Source organism: Scylla paramamosain, chromosome 14 (assembly GCF_035594125.1).
Source record: "Scylla paramamosain isolate STU-SP2022 chromosome 14, ASM3559412v1, whole genome shotgun sequence".
Taxonomy (NCBI): Eukaryota; Metazoa; Arthropoda; class Malacostraca; order Decapoda; family Portunidae; genus Scylla; species Scylla paramamosain.
In genome coordinates this window covers 23,889,923-23,912,422 of record NC_087164.1, presented here as the reverse complement: position 1 = coordinate 23,912,422, position 22,500 = coordinate 23,889,923, and the positions used below count along the sequence as shown (strand labels likewise).

Genomic DNA, 22,500 nt, shown 5'->3' with positions numbered 1-22,500 from the left:
TTGTTTTGTTAATGTAGAATTAAATGCAGTATAACACCAAATTTAATTTTAATACAATTTTCTGCATTGAATGGCTTACCTTATGAAGTTGTACAAAACTTGGTATAGTAATTCCTCAATAAACTGAAGTGATTAAGGGGAACAGTGGTCAGTTTATCCAATAGCTTGGGCTGTGCAAGGTGTCATACATCCACTGCCTGCGCTGAACTTTGTTCAGTGTATTGAGGGCTTAATTCAGTTGGATGTCCGCTACCTAAACTAAACTTCATTCCATATATTAAAGACTGTTTGATCTTGTACTGCATTGCATATAATACTGTATGTTTACCTAATGTAATGATCTGTATTACTTTACTGTATAAATCATAAAAATTTACATTGAGAAAATTTCATGCATAGTGACAGCCAGGCACAAATTTAAGGGCTTGGCAGGGTGTGGGCAATTAGCACATCCACCAAATTTGTTTTGTATATGCTATCTGTTCAGCCACTCCTGCCTCTGTCTCTCACTACTGACTAGTTCACCTTTTTAAATCAAGAGTAGTTCAGATCAGAGATTCAGAATATTGAGGTTCATTTTATTAAGGGATTACTATATTTGACTTTTTTCCAAGCTCCACATAATGAAGGCATGAAACCACAGGAAGCAGAATTGCACAAGTTCATGGCTGCATGGTTTCATGCTAAACCACATCAGTGCCAAGCAGAGAACTGATGCATGATGCATTTTTTCCTCTCTCTCTCTCTCTCTCTCTCTCTCTCTCTCTCTCTCTCTCTCTCTCTCTCTCTCTCTCTCTCTCTCTCTCTCTCTCTCTCTCTCTCTCTCTCTCTCTCTCTCTCTGAATACCAGATTGCCTGGTAAATCTGTCATATGTTAAACACACTTGCCTTGCCTCCTAGGGCAGAGATTTAATGTTACACAAAAGGATGCTCACTGTACATATCTTTGTGTTGGACACTCTTCAGCAGCAGCAGCAGATGGTTGGCAGTCCTTCCTGTGTGTGTGTGTGTGTGTGTGTGTGTGTGTGTGTGTGTGTGTGTGTGTGTGTGTGTGTGTGTGTGTGCATTTACCTAGTTATTACATATGGGAAACAAGCTAAGTGCATACTGTGTTGTCTCTATATCTGTGTATGGTTGTGTATTTATAGTTTCAGTATACAGGATTTATGTCAGGCTCATGTTGCACTGTTTCTGTATGTATTTTAACTCAGTTTTTTCATTTTTTTTCATAGTCATTTGTGTTTCTTTCACATACTAGGTCATTTCAAGTGTCAGCATACTTTTATTTGGGAAGCTAAATTTCTTGCTACTCTTTAGACATTTTATCTTTTCTTTTTCAATCTGTATTTGTGGATTCATGTCCTTTCATTCAGATGGCTTCTTGCCACATTTCAGGCCATTTCCACAAAATTTACACTGTTATATATCTCAGAATACTGAAGTAGAACCAGCTATTGATGATCTGGCCAAGAAACATTCATGGAAAACACCCCCATGAATATTAATGAAATTATGATAAGCCTTCTCTTGATCATGCTGCAGACTTACTTTGTTTGCTTTAATCATGGAGATACTGCTTTCTTCCAATGTGAAGTTTGTTTGGTTCTTGTGCCATACACACAGACCCAACTCTTGCATCTTTTGATGACCCTCAACATGGAGTGGTTCATCCAGGGGGATAGTGACATCTTTTGGCAGATTTTAGTTGGGTGCTGCTCCTGTTGTGGGTCAGAAGCTTGGGCATGAACTTTGCAGAAATGCAGTGCATGTTCAAATCAGATCTAAGGATTGCATACATTATTCTGTATGGCCCACCATAAATGACAGCAGTGTTCTTAATGGATCTCCAGTGATGCTCATGTACATGTTGCTGAAGTGTTTCCACATTTTCATAAGTTTAGTTCATGGAAGTCCTGACCTCTTATCATCTTCCAGAGATGTTCTGTTGCTGATGAAACATTTGTGCTTCTTTAAACACCTTGTATGTGCGTATCTACCTAGTTGTATTTACCTAGCTGTATTGTACATGGCACAAGCCAAAGCTCATTTTGTTCTGTCTTCATAACTATATCTATCCAGTTTCTCTTTAAACATATGTACATTGTTTGCCACAACCACCTCTTCCTTCAAATCATTCCAGATTTCAATAGTTCAATATTGGGAGCTGCATTTCTTGATGTCGCTCAAACATCCACTCTTCTTTATTTTCTTCCCATGCCCCCTCATCTGTCTCTCCCTCCTCCAAGTCATTTCTGTCTATTCTTTCATATTGTTTACTAATTTATACATTGGTATCAGGTCTCCTCTTTCTCTTCTCTCTTGTAGTGTTGGTAATCCCATCTCTTCAAATCTTTCTTCGTAGCTTAAGTCTTTCAATTCTGGTACCATCTTTGTCACTATCTTCTGTATTTTTTCCAGTTTCCGTATATACTTTTCTTCTATGTGGAGCCCAGACTACTGCTGCATATTCCAATTTAGGTTGTATCATGCTTGTTATAATTTTCTTCATCATTTCTTTTATCTAAATAGTTAAATGCCACCCTAATGTTTATTGACAAACTGTATGTAGAGCCAAGTATTCCATTTATGTGCCTTTCAAGTGATAGTGTGTCCTGGATCATTACTCCCAAATCTTTTTCTTCATTACTTTTCATTATTATTTCTCCTCCCATCTTGTAATTCCATGAATGTTTTTTTTTTTTCCTCCTATTTCCAACACATGGCATTATCTAGTATTAAATTCTAGTTTCCATCTTTGGCTCCATGCATGTATCTTGTCAGTATCCTTTTATAACTCCTTGCAGTCATTTTCATCCTTTACATATATTTGAAACAAAATAGGTGCCAATACAGATTCTTGTAGGACCCCACCTGTCACTTTGCACCAACTTGAATAGGTGTCTCTGATTACTGTTTTCATTTTCCTCCCTTGTAAAGAATCCTCCATCCATCTCAATGTTGCTCTCTTTAGTCCTTCATTTTCTAAATTCCACATAAGACTTTCATAGGAAACTTTTTTAAATGCTTTTTTTTTGAGATCCAGGTATACCCCATCAACCCATCTGTCCCTCTCTTACACTCCATCTATTACTCTCATATAGAAGCTCAGTAGATTTGTGACACAGGATCTCCCTTTCCTGAATCCAAATTTCTTTTCTGTTATTATTTTTTTTCACCCCATCAACCCATCTGTCCCTCTCTTACACTCCATCTATTACTCTCATATAGAAGCTCAGTAGATTTGTGACACAGGATCTCCCTTTCCTGAATCCAAATTGCTTTTCTGTTATTATTTTTTTCATCTAAATATTCCACCCATCTGTCTTTAATTACTATTTCACAAAGGTTGCTTACAATACTTGTTAGTGACACCAGTCTGTAATTTAATGGTTCCATTTTATTTCTCCCTTTATATATTGGCACTATGTTAGCTCTTTTCCATTCCTTTGGTACTTTTCCTTCATTCAACAAGCTTTTGATTATATCCCATATGGGTTCCTCCATTTGTTCTCTGCATTCTTTTAATATCCATCCATTTACTTGGTCTGGTCCCATAGCTTTTCTAACATCCAGCTCTTCCAGCAGTTTCTCGATTACTTGTCTCTTTACTTGTATCTCCCGTATTCCCTCATTCTGCGATACCACTTTCAATGCCACAAAATTGGTTTCCTTTGTAAACACAGACTGAAATCTCTCATTCATTAGTTCACTCATCTCAGTAGCTTCATAAATTCTTCCTTCTCTTTTTAACTTGTTTATGTCATACCAATGTTTCATTTTTCCATTTACATATATGTAGAAGAGTTTGGGCTCTTCCTTGCATTTTCTTACTGTCACTTTCAAAATTTCTTTCTTTTTCTCTTATTATACCATATTCATTCTTTGCCTTTCTGTATTCTTCCCTAGCATTTCTGTTCAATCTTCTCAACATTTTCCTCCATGCCCTATCCTTTTTCTTTTTTGTTTCTACACACCTGGCATTATACTATTCATGCTTCTCAATTTTCACTTTATAACTTGGTACAAACTGTTACACCCCCTCTCTATACTTGGTCAAAAATATTTCATATTTTCTTGCACTACTTTTACCTTCAAATAGCTCTTTCCAGTTAATTTTTCCATAAAATTACTAAACTCTGCAAAGTTTGCCTTAGCATAGTTCCGTCTCCCATTTGTAAATTGTTCATTCCAGTACAACACTGTTCCCTCCTGTAGTATTATTTCTATTGTCACATGAGCACTTCCCATTGTTACTGTCACTGTTTAAAGGCATCTGTCTACTGTGTATAGCTAGGCTAGGGCAGAGGTGAGATCTATCATTTGCTGACCTAGTGTTCACATAATTCCACAACTGCTCCATGTCCCTCAGGTTTTTAAACTTTAACTGACAGTGTTATGTCTCTGAAATTCATTCTAATCATCATCATTTGTTATAACTGGGTGAACAAGAAGGAAAATTAGTATAACAGCCCACCATCCACCAACATTGCACACAGATTAAGTTGGTTTCAAAATTATCCATTGGCTGCAAAAATATAATTACTCACTGGAGGTCTGAAACTGTAAACCCTTAACAAGTTATCTCCTTGGGACTGCACACACTTCTTCAAGCAGTCCTACTTCTGTAGGAGGCATTTCTGGAATCCATTTTTCGTAAGAGAGTAAGGGACATAAGAGTGTAAGGACTTCACATTCCATATGACTCAAATTACATTCCTTTCAGCTAATTTATTGGGCTTTACTAAGACAAAAATCACAAGAAAACATGTAAGGAAGAGTACTATCCTGATTCTTTTGACACGGCTCCTTATAGGGAGCCTGACAAACCACAGCAGTGTTGTGTTTGACCAGGAAGGTTTGAATCAGATGTATGATGAGGAATGAGTTAGTGCATTATCATGATGTAACTGTTAAGTTCCCTGCTGGAGTTCACCAATAGGATTCCAAAAACATTCCATGACTTAACCAGCTAGTTTTATGACCTGCACCTCTTTTGTGTAGGTTTAATGCCTCCACTGGCAGAATTTAGTATGGTTTTTGGGGGATCAAAATGGAGGACTTACATTTCAAATTAAGTAATACAGTCACCATTAAAGTATTTGAAATTTTTACATGATGCTTCCATGTGAACACACTTCTGCTTAGGAGTAAGCAAATGGAGAACCACAGACAATCTCACTTCATAGAGACACCTGTCCTCCATCACAATTTTCCTCCACAGAGTTAGCATTTTCCTCACTCATTGCAGTCAATATTTCATCCATTTATGAAAAGAGCTGTCCAGTTTTAGTATTGTATATGCAGGAGCATATACATACATCAATTCCTTGCAGATAACTTTTGGCACCTTCTCCTGCAGCACCATGAAGCTAATTACTCAATGATGATGAATTTCATCTGCTTATATAAATGTCAGGTCACTGGTAAATGAATGTCTTATCTAAGGGGAAAAAATAAATTGATTTAATTAGGAATAGTGCTTCCAACATTTAAATTATTCAACTTTGTTCACATCCTAATAATTTCAATAATTTAATTCAATTTCAGAATTGAGCTATGCACTTGTTGAATGCTCCTTGTATGTGAGACAACCAAGTAGACAGAACTTGGTTGCTGTGGTGTCGTAAATGATTTAAGAAATGTATGACTTTTCTGCATTGTATAAAATGCAGTTATCACTTGAAAACATTGAAATTAGGAATTAATTCCAGCCATGCACTGATAATTATTGTGGTAGGAGGACCTGGCCTGACCAAATGTTCATTTGGGCAAGAAGAATACTGCCATCTTAACGAACATGATCAGGAGATTTGGAACTCCTCTGAATTTCTAATTCTTGTAATAAGACAAGGCCTTATTTATGTCTTTAACTCAGATGCTCCCATTTTTGGGGTGATCTAACTCTAAAGGTGAGTGATGCAAGGTATGGACAAATGGTTCAAGGAAAGTGAGGTGTAGAATATAAAAACTGAAATTAAATGGAAAAAGTTGAGCTGCCATTTCCTCATAACAATGAAATTAACTGGCCTGCTCATAAAGACATGCTGTATACCTTATGTAAGCAAACCATGATGATTCACAGTAGTGAAATTTAGGGTGATAAAGATTATAATGGCTGGAACATGTTTAGGGATCATGGTAGAATTGATGTTCAATGTTATTGTGACAGACAGACCAACTAGTATGCAGTTTAGGATACTTTGAAGAGATAAAAATTAATAGGTGTTGATTTCATCATGTAGAGAGCAAATAAATAGCAATGACTGGATATGCTAAACATTTTTTATTTGCTGGTGAGTCATTAAGAAGTAATTTGCTAAAGTGAGATTCAAAGGAAAGACTTAGAATAGAAACAAAGGCTCAGCTGAGTTATATCTCACTGTGCAGCATGTCAAGTTACCATCAAGTAATAAAATTGACTTGTAGTATAAATACAATGCAAACATAGAACCTTTCTTATGATGATGATGATGATAATGATGATGCTATGATGATGCTATGATGATGATGATGATGGGCATAAATGTTGTATGTATGTATATTGTAGAGATGTACTGGGTATCCACACATCTTCCAACATCTGCATTTCTCTCTCTCTCTCTCTCTCTCTCTCTCTCTCTCTCTCTCTCTCTCTCTCTCTCTCTCTCTCTCTCTCTCTCTCTCTCTCTCTCTCTCTCTCTCTCTCTCTCTCCTCCTCCCCAAGTAATATCTGGATTTGCTAACCCTAGAAAGGCAATGGTTCATGTGGCTTCACTCATATTTTACTTTTGAAGAGTGCACTTTATTTCCTGTGATGTTCACTTGCTAATTTTTTACCTTTGTGAATCCATCCAGAACATCACAGTGATGCTAGGTATGTGGCAGTCACAGTACTGTTTGTGAAGGAAAATATATAAACTGATATTTGTCTATATAGAAGGTTACACATATTAATATCAGTAATACATTTAATAGCATGTTACAGTGACATAAAAATCTCTGTAATGAATTAAGGAAAAGAAAAGCCTTGTATGAGAGGCAGATATTTGAAAGTTGTTAGATAAATATTACCAGAGTAACCTTGCAAATTTAAATTCAGAATACATATCTCATAACATTTTCAAAAATAACCTGAATCCACATCTACAAAAAACTGTCATCAGATATGAGGCATCCTACATTAGAAGGGCTGCTCAAGCCAAAATAAAGAAGTGAGAAAAATGCACCCAAAGTTTGGCAAATTTCTGACAATCATATCTTTTTATTATATATGCTATGACAGTGAACTTATTCTCAAAATGCCAAGTAGATAATCAAAATCATGGCTTCAAAAAAAATTTGAGATCATGATATTCACTACCTAATTTTTGCACATCTTTTGCAAATTGTGTTATGGTTTTGGAAGTTCATCAAAATTTGAGTGCATATTTTCTTTGAATACTGCACACAATAATGATAATTCATGAATATTGAAACAAAAACATAAAATAACAATATTAACAATAGCATATGATGGTGAAGAAACTGGGCAATGGGTTAAGGCCTCTCATCTAGTTACTAATACACAGCAGAAAAGCTGTGAGCATCCTTTCTGTCTTAACAGACACCAAAACAAAAATTTTCCAAATTATGACAACTCATCCTGGATGGGCAGCCCTTCTAACAGAATATTGCTCAGTAGTGTGTTGTACCTGCATTGATGGCTGACTTGACATAAAAATATTATTCTCTCCTTGTATAGAACTTTGACCATACTGACAGGATACTCATCCACTCCTGGGCAAAAGTTAAGACCTTAATAGAGTGCTATACACAGTTATCTCAGTTTTGGCCAGGGTGGCACAAGTGGCCCTTCTAATGTAGGACACCTCATATCTGCACCCATAAAAACAAACTGAATTTCTGCATCTGCATCTACAATTGTGAGAAGTTTATATCCATATCTTCATCTGTAATTTCAATTTTTTAAACATCTGATACATTTCTAAAACAGTACTCCCTATGTATTGAATTGCAAACATAAATTTACTACATATTTAAAATGTACTCTATTCAGCTGTTCTCTTATTGAAATTGCTAATGTTACTGAGGTATATAATATTGAACTTTATTCTTATATTTGAAGTGACAGACCAGACTATCACTATGATGGTAAATTACAGAAGGATGACAAGAAAAGAGGATACAATGCGCTCTTCTGAAGACACACAAGATGAGGCTGGCTTGCAGCTCCAGTACCTAGATTAATACCTGCCATCCTCCTCAGTGTAAAAAACAATTTTTTTTTCACATTTTTACATTGATGTGGTGTTGCTGCTGTGTTACGAAATGTTCCTCACAGTAAAAAATCAACACTTAATGTAGATATAAGTAGAAGTTGAAGCAATGCAACATTCAACTCAGTGTTATTTGCTTTATATTTTAAATCACTAATGGACACAATCTCAGCTAAAACAGTGTACAGGAGTGATATAAGAAGGATGCTGAAAATATATAAGCCATCAAAATTGGCCTGCATGATATAATTTATTCATCTGCTCTCTCTCTCTCTCTCTCTCTCTCTCTCTCTCTCTCTCTCTCTCTCTCTCTCTCTCTCTCTCTCTCTCTCTCTCTCTCTCTCTCTCTCAAAAGTAAACTGGGCTTAAATCAGTATCCCTTCATTTGTAATTTTAGTAAAGAAGAAAGTATGCAATTTCAAGGTTATTCTAAATCGTATGCTAACTATGATATGAGAACACACACACACACACACACACACATACACACACACACACACACACACACACACATCACATACTGTTTCAGTCATGAGACATTGTTTGATTTTTTTGCATTGAAGGATACTGAAAAGCCAACTTTAGGAAATGTACGTATAAGAAACTTAAAACATTGCCACAAAATTTATATTAAGGTGGCATGAAATGCATCCTTCCAAGAAAATATTTATCTGGATATCACACTTTGTAAATAATACCAAGTCCTACCATTCTTACATTTCAGTATAAATACTCACTATCATGTACTTCCAGTAAGTTGGGTCAAACTTATTATACTAGTATAAGTAATGTGTATGGTCTGTTTTTACTTTTTTGCACAAGAATGATAAGTATTTTCTAGCTTGAGGGATATGTTTCCTGTAAAAGAAACGTAATATTTAAAATATCTTAGATACCTTGTGTTAAGGCACATAACCTTTGTTTAGAAATGTTTGATACACAAATAATATCATCCTCCTTATTCTGTAAATTATAGATGGTAAGTGTACTGTGTGGTCACTTGTTTTCTTTTCTTTTCTTTTTTTACCCATTCATATTACAGAATTATACATAGAACATAATGGAGACATAATATAAGAACATAATGGAGACATAATATAAAGCAAAAAATTAGAAGCCATTATGAACCATATGTTCTTGGGTTTTAAAATATATGAAATATATTTATGTGACTTGAAAAATAAATGCAATGAAAATTTTAAGGTCATGTAGTTTGATGCTTACAGGCATGAATATGCTTTATCATTGTTATTATTTGACTGACTGAAAAATACACAAGTTCATACAACCATGCAGTAAATATAAAAGTAAAGGTGAATTATATATATATATATATATATATATATATATATATATATATATATATATATATATATATATATATATATATATATATATATGGAATCCTTGAAAAAAATAATAGTAATCATGGTAAATGCTTACCATCAGTTGTCCTGCATTGCATTATCAATGGTTTATAAGAAAAACTATGATGAATATAACAGTTTTTTTTTTTTTTTTTTTCCAAATCATTAGTTTTTGTTACTTAAGATTCTGCTTATTTATTTTATTTATTTATTTTTTTTTTCCATTTAAGATGTCCTAATACATACCAGTTTAGTGAATCTACAGAGTAGTACATTAATTAAGTCACAGTCTCTGAATATCTTAGCAGGCCTTAATCAATAAGAGTTATTTTATTTTCTAGTACAATGTAAAAAATACTATTATTTTGCATATTTGAGCTTATAATTATGCAGTATGCATACCTATGCATATTACACCATTTGGTCCTTCTGTTTTACTATCTCCTATCTGCTTGCCACAGAGCAAATGTTATCTTTTCTAAATTTTTACCTAAACAGCACATCTGTCTTCCTCTTTTTGTCCTATAATTATGCTTACCATAGCTATGCAATCACCATAAACAAAATATGCTGTGAATGTTACCTTTTGACATGACACTTGGATGTATATATATACTATATTGCTTTATTATAAACTGACAGGTCACCAAGCTCCACATTATGGACCATGGTCTGTGTTTGAATGTTACACATGTTTTGTACTCAGCAGCCAGCCATTGCTGTTACTGAATTTCATTTGTTCCACATATGTTGTCTTCACTGTGCTTTTAATGTCAGAATAATACTTCAGCCTCCATCTCACCTCAGTACCATGTGGTGACACTCCCCCCCAACCATGCACTTACTGTATTAGCATAAATAGTATATCTTTGTCTTGAGCACATTGCATTAATATCACAGACTGCCTGTTTGCATATTTCTAAACACAAATATATATTGAAAAAAATAGCTGTAATTACACTAAAAAATATGTATATTTCATTAGCATTCAATCAGTATTAGCAACCCAGTGGAAAACAACCTCACCATTCAAATTATTACAATCAACATTATACATATGAATGTAGTTTGCAGTATTTGTTTGATACTGTAGCTCCAAGACATTGTTAAAACATGTTTTAAAGATAAAAAAAAAATGTCTACACACACACACACACACATACACACATGAGAAGAGGCTATCAAAACTGGAATTAACAATGCTAGAACAAAGAAGGGAAAGAGGAGACTTGATAGCAATTTATAGGATCACGAAGAATATGGAGGTGCTTGTTAGAGAAGATCTAATAAAGTGGGACATGAGAGATACAAAACGACATGAGAGGAAGATTAAAAAAGATAGTTACAGAAGGAATATGAAAATCAACAGCTTTCCCCATAGAGTAGTAGATATATGGAATGGACTGGATGAGAAAGCACTGTTTGCAGTGATGATACATGAATTTAAGGCCATGTTAAACACCATGAGATAAAAAGGTGGGACAGCACAAGCATAGCTCCCCTCCCATACATTACAACTAGGTAAACACACACACACACCAGCATTACTTAATTTTGTATTAATATTTCTTTAGACATCTAATGTTTCACAATTATTCCACAGGCACAGGCGAGAGTTGGAAAAGAAGAATTTACTTTTAGAGGAGGCACAAACTCAAACCTCCTCCCCTGGTGGGTCATCAATAAAGTCAGGCTTTAGGAAGGTCTCAAACCTTCTTCAAGTTGTTCCAATGCCAATGAGTGTGCCTCGAAGGAGATCCGTCACAGTTCTCCAGGTGTGTATTTAATATCAGGATATCAGAGATCAGAAAAAATGTTGCCATTGAGATCAATTTATTTTCTTTATTTATTTATTTTTTATTTATTTTATTTTTTTTTTTGTTATACTTTTTTCATCAAAATATGTGATGGAAACACTTAAATGTGATTTTTCTCATTGCTTTATTTAACTGAAAATGCATGAAAACAAAATAGAAAACAATATTTTACAAATCTTTTACCTGTCAGAAGTCATGAGTGGATTTCCCCTGATTTATTAGTATTTCAGGACACCAGAATTATAATAAATTATCCCAACTCCATTATCTGCAGCAAAGTACATATACAAGGTAACAAAAAAATAAGAAAAGTACTACAAAGTAAATAAATAGAAAGTGAAAAGAAATATATAATTTTCTGCATTAACTATTGTTTCCCTTGCTGATGCTGATGTTAAGCTAGCAACTTGAATGACACACATCCATGGTAGCAGACGTGTCAAGGCTTTTATGTCTTGTCTGTCCACTGATGAGTCATACTGACAGTGGTATCCTAGTCTTCTTATCTTTGTCAAATTACTTCAGTTACGAATAATTTAAGTATCAGTCAAGTGAAGAGGATAATATTACAAAGGTACCAGAAATTGCCTATTTAGTTGTATCTTAAATTCATGAATGCCAAGGAACTTTGGCATGAAGAGAGTTGTTTATGTACTTGGGAGATATGGCATAATGCTTAAAAGATAGCTGGTAATTATACTGTACACTTGTAAGCAAGTGCATCCAATTAAGTTTGTAAAAACAAATGGTGCAAGTGACAAGGGATGGAGAAACTAGTGCAGCCATTTCATGGATTTCCTGCATATTTTGAATAAATAATTTATATATTGACCATACTCGTTGAATTCTTAGAGCAAAAACAGTCTAAAAATACTTAGTTTATTTGTTTTTCATATATACTGGTGACATTTATAGCAAGATTTTGGTTCACATCACTTCTGTGACTTAGCAGATTTGCATCAGTTTTATTCTGAGACCTTTATATTCATTATGGAGGATCATTATTAATTTCATATATTTACTTTAAAATATTACTCTTGACTTTCAGTTTAAATGTTATTGAATTAATAAAATATTAAAAAATGCATTTAAAAAGACCTTGATTAATTTTACATACCATATTTTCTTTATTGTTACATATCACTCCAAACTAAATGTCTTCTTATAAACAAAGTATTACACTGAAGATGGCTTTTCCAGCATTATTATGATTTCATTGCAGTGCATTCTTATGATTTCAATACCTTTCTTGGATTTTATGGAAAGAAAGTGACATTATGCTTGTATATCACAAGCTAATTTCAATTTGCAGATACTGAACTACAAATTCTCATGTGACAAATAATAAATGTTTAAGGAATTCAACACTGCCCTTAACCAATTCATTGGTGGAATTGTTCTAGACATGCTTACTCTGTGGCCTGACCTATTGCTCCACTCTGCAAGATTCTCAAGTTTCATTAATTTATTGCTTTCATATTACTAATGAAATAGTTAATTAGTATCATCACTGCAACCTCCTTTTCAGTGCATCCTGCAATTCTGACTTTCCCAACTTCTTGTGAATTGTACCTGAAAACTGAAATTGCCTTTGGTATTTAGGAACCCTCCTCTCTGTTTTTAGTAATTAAGTAGTTTAGTTTGTTGTTCTGCCCAATTTCTCACACACAGAAACAGTGAATACTACAGAAGTGTCTTTTGCTTAATCTAAAGTGGCAAATTTCTGTTGCAGGTGGATGGAGGAGGATCTAGCTCACGCCGTGCTTCCCGTGCTTCAATAAATGAAACTTCAACATCTCCTCGTGGTTCTTTCTTCTTTCCCATCTCACGTCGTGCTTCACGAGCCTCTGCCACTTCTGCTACCTCAGGAGCCTCAAACCCATCTTTAGTGTCTGTACAGATCCACCAAGTAGGTGGTCATGACTCTCCCCATGCATCTCAAGGGTCTACAGAAGCCCTCAACACTGAAGCCAGCTGACGCAAGCCATCCCTGGGCCCTCCGTGATGCCCTGCCTCTGTGTTACATGTGCCCTTCAATACACGCCACCACCTGTATAAGGACTGATGTTGGCAGCTAAAAATAATTGATAGTCTTCTAGTTGAAAGCTGATGACTATCAGAACAGTCTTTGCTTATACATAGTAATCAGGTTTGATTCCATGATCACTTGGTTACACATGCCTGACTGGCCTTTACCAGTTTTTACCTATAAGCCTAACAGTGAGGCTTTTTGCGCTACGAGTACCCCAAGGAGAAGAAAAGAGCACTTTGGCTGCTCTGATTGTTACAACTTAGTATTTGCATAAGTTCCTGAAGCCTATTCCATGTTGAATATTGGCACATGTTGAAAGTAGGTAAGAAAGTGGGTTATTACCTTTGTCAGATATATTGGTATTGCTCATTTTATTGAATATGTCTAGTTATAGAAACCTAGTTTTATAAGCCAGTAAAAAGTGATATTTCGTTATTTAGACTTCTTTTAGACAAACAAAAAAATATCAAAGTGAACCATTTTTAGAGTCATATATTATCAGTACACTACATACTCTGCAAAAATATTTCTCTAATAAAGCCACAAAAAAATCTCATAAACAGTGTATGTGTCATTTGCTACACAAATCAAATTTTGGTACTTTGGTAATTACAAAATGGAACTGAAGAAGGTAAATAAAGATGGCATTTCATGACAAAACAGTAATATCTGTATCTGCTTAAGGTGTTAACTTCTTCCACTGTCAAGGCTTGCAAACTGATCTGAAAAGATTAGATACAGAGGATCATTTTTTAATACAAAGTTGCAATTTTATGATGTGCCATTCATTGTTTGTAGATACAAATTTTCACAAACAGATTGAAATAAGATGTTATTATATGATGTTTGTTTTGTCTTATAGAGTTTTCAATGACTATTTTTTTTATACTCTAATATGCAGTGATTTTCTTATAGAAAAACTTAGAGGCCCACTCAAATCAGAATCATTGTTTTACTGAAATAACTTCCATGCTAGCTGGTATGTTTATCAGTTTGTTTGTTTGTTTATTTTTTTGTATTTATTTTCTGAATTGTGACGTGCACCTTATTAGACATGAGTGAGTGCTACCCAAATGAATTCAATATATATATATATATATATATATATATATATATATATATATATATATATATATATATATATATATATATATATATATATATATCATAATGGAAATGGTTGACAGGTTGATTTTTTAACAATGAGGGTCATATTCTTAAACAAAATATGCAGTCTCACAGTCCTGCTCTCTACATATCAGTATTCATTGTATAATTTCTGGTTTTCATACTGTGAAACTCCTTCAGTATATATTGGTAATACTGAAAGCCTGTAAATGTGTTTCCTCATACATTCCTGATTTCAAGAAAATTTTATTTTTTATCAGAACTGGATAAAATTGCAGACAATTCTGTGTCTGAATGATAAATGTAAATGTGTAAAAATGACATACTTGAGGGTGAATTTCTTTCTTAGACTTATTTTTACTTTGTGTTACTTCTGCATGGGGTATGTGACTCAACCTATTTTTTTAACATGAATTGCATAAAAATTTTATGGATTTGTGAATATAGAGTGTATTGTTATGTCAGGCTTATCAATTTCACTCCACACTAATGATTAAGAATACATAAAATCCAAGTGTTCTTTTTATGGCTGGGCCACTGTCTTACTGTGGGAATCCCTGAATTTTGTTTTAAGAATATGACCTAAAAAATCATATCAAATTACTCATACAAATAAATACTAAAATACAATATAAGTATTGGAAGTTGAGCTACCAATATATCATTTCTATTAATGGTCAGATCTAATATTGAGAAATAATTATGAATTGACTATAACTTCAAGAAAGATCATATTCATGTTCTGAAACTGTCATGTCCATTATAATTTATTTCTTAGTTTATTTTCAATAAAAGTTACTTGAATCAAGGGCACATACATTGCATCTTGTTAAAATGTTCACATTTTTATGCTCTTGGAAATGAATTTTTGCCTTTATAATGGTTACTGTTAGATATTTGTGGCCTTAAGGGTAATTTATATGACCCTAATTGTTATTTTAAGCTGTTAAGGTTTGCAGCATAGGGGGATTGCTTCTGTTTGTCAATCAACTGACTTAAAGGTCATTGATGTGCTCATAATAGTGAAAGTTGTATTTAATTTTGAAATCAGACTTAAACAATAATTTATAATTATGAAATTACACACACACACACACACATATATATATATATATATATATATATATATATATATATATATATATATATATATATATATATATATATATATATATATATATATATATATATATACCATCATGAGTCAGTTATTTCCACACCATTGTGCCTATATGTAAACAAATAATTATGTTACATTATTTTTCTCATAATAATTCAGATAACCACTTTTAGGACAAATGGAAACATGTTTGACCCTACTTGTATGAGTGAGTGGTGAGAAGAAAATTCACAATAGTTTCCTGGCACAAGTAGGAAAGTTGAGGGGCATGTACTTATTGTGTTTTTGCCACAGCACTCATTATATTGGCAGTATCTGAATCGGGCAACTTTAAAATTCATGTTATCACTGTTTATTTCTTTCACAGCCTTCCAGCTATTCATCAATACAGATATATAATTGAGAATATGATGATTAGCCACACTCCAAATTAAGATAAGCTGAGTTATAGTTATAATTTACTACTGGGCTTTTTTATTATGGCTTTTCACGTCATGTTAAATATTACATATACATGATAAAAGGTTGAAGGAGTCAAGATTAAAGGATACCATTCTAAGTATATTATGCCAAATATTTTTTGACACCATTCATTTAATTAAGTGTAGCCACGTGTTCTCATTGTTCATATCTATGATGGAAAATTGGATAGTGTCAGAATTCTTGAAACCTTCTATGTACTGAGGAAAAAAACTAATTCTCAGCTTGTATCAAAAGAACAAACAAAGCTACTTCAGTTATTGAAAGGATGGCTGAGATTGGAATTTTCCAGAATCAGTATTTCATGCTTGTAATTCAGTTAATACCGAATTTCTTATTTCATGCAAACTTAACTTTTCCTTTAAATATGAGATGGTATCTAGTTAAGAGTGAGAGACAGAGAAAATACTATTAATAAACTAACTCATAAAATAAGGAGTTGTCAGCTTTGTACTTGAACCTTGCTTACCTGTTGTGAAAACCTCATGGTTCTTCTTTGGGAAGCCAAAGGGTGATAGGGTTCCAGACAAACACTTGCCAGCTTTACTTAGATTTTCATGTGATACAAGTGATGACAGAAATTATGCATAATAGATGGTATGCCTTATATAGTTTTGCTCCTATCTGTATTAATAAGAGTGTTCAGTATGTCTATTCATGTCTCACTTTTTCATAGCTGAATTTTAGGACAAATCAAGCCCTGTCCACTGTGAAATAGCTGATAATTCTCACCAGAAAATCCTGACATTCAAAAGATTCCACCTGTGTGAAATTTTTTCTGAATATATATATATATATATATATATATATATATATATATATATATATATATATATATATATATATATATATATATATATATATATATATAGGGTTTGAGGGTTGTCATCACCCACAAACCAATCCTTTAGGGATATAATTGTGCATTGTTACAAGTAAACAGGAGTGCAAAGAAACCGAAGAAAAATTTAAGATATTCAATTAAATATTTGCAAACAGATTAGCATTCATAGCCAAGTCCACAAAAATTTGACATACATATGTCAAAATCTTGCATGGTACACATGAAAAAGATATGCGAGATCCAGTATACTATGTGGAGATATGATTATCAGGAAGAGAACAGTTGCAAAATTGCAAGTGGTTTAGTTTGTGTAAACTTCAAAACTGACAAGATTTGAATTAGATACAATGACTGGAGAGGAAAATTCACAGAGGAGTTGTAAAATACCAAAGCAAATAATAATAGAAAGAAGCTGGAAGTTATAAGCTTTATGCAGTATAAGTAAAACATGTTCATTATTGTACTGTAGCACAAAAGTACACCGTTCACAAATCAATATTAATAATTTTATCAGGTGTGAGACATTTGATTTAAAGTTTCATGTCTTCAGTTTACGTCTGATTTCCCTAGTTTATTAAGCCTATGACAGTTCCTCCTAACAAAGGACTTTGGATTTGACATTTGGGAACCATTACCCAGAGTGGATGCTCTTCCTACCCTTGGAACCTGGCCAGGACTCAAACCCATGTGCCTGAGGACCCATCTCTTAGCCCTCAAAGCATGTATAGTCCCACTGTACCACAGCAGGAATTAAAATTTAACATACACAGAAATGTCACAAGATATCCAAGATTAGGAATAAGGTGAAATGGAAGGGATGTGGCAATATTACTCACAGAAATTAGTTGTGGAAGTCAATAGCCAAGATTAGAAACAAGGAAAAATAGAAGGGATATGGTATGTGGAAGGCATGTGATGAGGAATTAATGACGAGGAAAACACATATGGAAGATCTAGAAACCTGTGGAAAGATATGATTGTACGACAGAAGACAGAAAAATGGAGAGAACATGGGAAATTATAAAGGATAAGCTAGACTTGAAGAGATGTGTAAAATAGAATGTCACCTAAAGCTACGTTATATCTAACTTGAACATACATAACTGATCACTTAATTTAATTTCATTGACATTTTATTCTCGACCTTGAAATCTACTTGGTACAAGTGAGATGATCATTGATGTCATTATTATCATCATTATCATCAAGAACATAGTCATTCTGCTTGCTGATGGGTTGTTACTATTGATGTGAAAATTGATACACTCTATACTGTATGATTATATATAATTCTCTCTCTCTCTCTCTCTCTCTCTTCACCCCCCCCCCCTGCAGTGGCCTCCAGTAATTGCAGAGATTTATTCTAACATTCCCTACCTCACAGCTGAGCCATAAGATTGAGCAGTGCCATGTAGTGACCATCATTAGATGTTGAGTAGTGAGCTTTTAACATCATTATTATAGAATTACTTGGTATTGTTGTTTGTCTCAAATGACACACTGCATGTACTAAAAAGTGTTATATTGTTATTATTAATTATTATTATTATTATTATTATTATTATTATTATTATTATTGTTATTATTATTATTCTAGTTATTATTGTTGTTGTTCTTGTTGTTATTATTATTATTATTATTATTATTATTATTATTATTATTATTATTATTATATTCACTATTTTTTCCTATCACTATCATCATCATTATCATTTACAACTTGCAGATAATATGTGTACATGACTTATTATGCCCAGCATATGATATGAGAGGTAACTGAAGATGAAGAGCCAGTAGCTTCCTATTCATTCAGATTTATTTGTACTTAAAGTGCCTTCTTACATGTGGAAAAAATGTTCTTTTAGAAATGTTATCATCATAAATAATTTATTAAAAATTATGTTTTGTGTGCGTGCGTGCGTGCGTGCATAAGTGCGTGCATGCATGTGTGCATAAATATGGAAATGTTGACAGTTATGAAGATTTTAGCAATATTATGAAGTGAAAAATAGTGGCTAGACAACATGCTAGTGTTTTGACATCTTCCTACCTGGGATAGTTTTCTCCATAAATTTATATGAACACAGTGAATTGGAAAATATAACATATATGTGTGTATTTGCCTTTTTATCTTTATCTAGCAATAGTATACAGACCTTGCCCTACACTCACATGGTTTTGTCTCTGTTTTTTTTATTTATCCGGTCTTCCTTCTAGTCAGTGCAGTCTCCTTTACACTCACTTCTTCTTTTCAATCCAAAATAATTGTTTCAAAGCCAAAATAATTGTTTCAAAGCAAAAGCTAAACTTTTTTTATTCTATTGAAACTCTTTTCTTGTGTTCTCTAAGATATCCAGTTTCTCTTTGTTCCTGCATTTGTAGATTATCTCTATCTAACTCCTCCAATTTGTTCATTAATTTGTATATTATTACTAAACCATGAATACTTATTTTTTTCAAGTCTTGGCCATTCCACTTAATTGAACTTTTCCTTATTAGTTACATATTTTGTTACCCCTCTGACTGCCAATGATCCCAAGACTCTTGTTTCAAATTCAATGATCAGGAATAATTTTGATAAGCAAAAAAATAAAATAACATCCACTTAAAGGTCTGAAATACTTGATTATATCCTTACACCCAATTACATCTCTCAAAATCATACTGTAAATTTGCATCAGCCTATTTTATCAAACTTAACAGAGCCCATAAATGTTGGAGGGTCAGTAATTTCAAATCTTATGTATATCATTTTCTACTTCAGGCACATAATACATGTTAAAAACATCATATGCCAAAGTTTTGGTGCTCCACATCACTTCTCTGTACTTGTCATTCTTTATTATAATACTTGCTTCCATTCCTCTGAAGCAGTCTTCCTTCTAATTTTTTTTTATTAGTCCATTCATTCCTCTAGTATATTCTAACTTCCATAATAGTCTTTTCTGTAGGCTGAAGCATGAAATTTGGGCATTCATCTCTTTCTTTTGTTAGATTTACCCCTCAAGTAAAAGTGGAAGATTCAAGATACATGATTTCCCTTTTGTTAATCCATATCATCCATTTTTTTTTTATACTATTCTCTCTCTCTCTCTCTCTCTCTCTCTCTCTCTCTCTCTCTCTCTCTCTCTCTCTCTCTCTCTCTCTCTCTCTCTCTCTCTCTCTCTGTGGATATGTGTGTGTGTGTGTGTGTATATATATATATATATATATATATATATATATATATAATTTATTTTATGATTATCACTATTTTGTTTCATAACCTTTAGACTACACTGATGAGTAGCCGGGCATTAACAGCTGATTCTTTAATTCTATTTTTATTTTTTTCTGTATCTATGAGGCTGAGACCTTCAAGGTTTCTTCCAGATCTTCCACCAGTTCCTATATCTCTTCTCTGTTTATTCTGATTTCCCACATGTGTTCCTTTTCTCTCTGAAGGTGTTTTTGATTCACCTGTAAACACTTTCTCAGTCTTCATTATTTAATTTATTTTCTTGATAGCAAAGCAAGGTGTTACATGATCTAGAATAAGTAGATTGTATTGTTTTATTTATATAAAGCAATCCAGCTGATTAAGTGGAAATCACCCTTGATAAGAGTGAATCATGATTTTTCTTGCAGTTGTTGAAATCAACTAAGGACATAGGACATGTCTGTTCTAAAGCAGGTGTTAGATTTAACCATGTATGTATACATAAACTTGATTCATACTATGTCTCTCTCTGTATTAAGAAAAATACTGACCATCTGGGTATGAAGAAATTTTGACGAGAAAGCACTAACACAGAAATAGTTAAAAGTTACATATCTCTCTCTCTCTCTCTCTCTCTCTCTCATAAAACAAAGCTACAGGACAATAGTGCCTCCTTGGTGCAATGACTAGAATGCCTGGCTACAAATCCACAGGCCCTGGTTTGAGTTCGGGCAGGGACACTCGGGTTGGTTGATAAATGGACACCTGGGAAAACCAGAGGGGGATAAACTGTGGAAACCTGGATGCCACAGTGACATTGTGTTCCTGGATAAGGGAATACTATCCACCACAAGCTCAAAAAAGCCAACAAGACGGAAGTGACCGCTCAGGCCATGTACAGCCATAGTGTACGAGTATATCCCCAACTTTACCTTTACATGATGATGAGTAGAGATTTTAGGGACTGAGGCTAAATAAAAAAAAAAAAACTTTGCTACTATAGATAACAAAACAAATTAAAGCCATAATGAGGCCTCTCATCTTCAAATTGACATTATAAATCCAATCCATACAAGCTGTATTTTTCTTTTTAGTTATTATATTAATATCCTTTCTTGTATCCAGATTTTGAGAATAGGTATAAAAAAATAGTAGCTTGTGTCTTGAAATTTAACTTTGCTGAAATTTACTATAACCTGCAATTGCTTTTCTTCGTGCTATATATTAATATAATTCAAATATTTTCATAAAATTTTAAATGCAATTATTTTATCCCTATCCACAGTTCTCAAGACAGTACTAAATTTCATTGGGATGCAGATGACTGATATTTGCTTGGTGATCTTGAAATAACTGACTCATTTATATGTACACCACAGAATTGGGCTTAGATTTACAATTTTCACAAGCTGCATATAAATCTTAAGTGCCAGATTCAGATTTTTATTAATATAGCCTATTCAGGACAACTTATTTTATTATTCACACATTATTTTCACAACAATGACTGAATCTCATAATCACATTAACCTTTTGTACTTCATTAAATATCAAGAAAAATTCAGGTTGATCAGAACATTACATCACTATCATGTCATATGAGTCCACTTCGGCATATATATATATATATATATATATATATATATATATATATATATATATATATATATATATATATATATATATGGGTTGGAATGAATCTTTTCAAAATGACAGGGGTATTTGATACTTATTCTATATGAATACACTGACAGTTCTGTATGTGGCAAAATGCAGAATATAAATTTTACTCACTTTTACAATTTTAGAAAAGAAAAATCACATAATTAATCCTCCAGGCCCTCAAAACTTTTCACCTCGTATGATAAAAGAGATATAACCAAAAGAACAGAGAACAAAATACTATTTCATAATCAGGAGTTTTTAGGAAGCCAACTTTGAGAACCTGAGTGGTTGCCTTTAATATGAAAGGGTACTCATCATTGAAGTAAGTGCACAGCTGTATAAATATTCATTAGTTGCTATAACATTTTTCCTTTCCTTAAAGAATGGTTAAAAGATGTGATTAAGTTGGAGTGGATATTGATAAGTATCTTTATTTGCAACACATCAAACAGTTTCTTCATACTTTAAATTACAAAAGTAAGAAAAAATCAACATATATATATATATATATATATATATATATATATATATATATATATATATATATATATATATATATATATATATATATATATATATATATATATATATAT

General features: G+C 33.1%; 2 long non-coding RNA genes across 2 annotated transcripts in view; both read right to left on the bottom strand.

The window, feature by feature from the left end:
* LOC135107049 (uncharacterized) overlaps positions 1-22,500 on the bottom strand; it is a 79,159-nt gene that overhangs the window by 49,175 nt on the left and 7,484 nt on the right. The window lies entirely within an intron of this gene.
* Positions 13,946-22,500, bottom strand: part of LOC135107050 (uncharacterized) — a 14,408-nt gene continuing 5,853 nt past the window's right edge. Inside the window, exon 2 of the long non-coding RNA XR_010271561.1 lies at positions 13,946-14,193. This is a non-coding gene — a long non-coding RNA (uncharacterized LOC135107050). The remainder of the gene's footprint in view (positions 14,194-22,500) is intronic.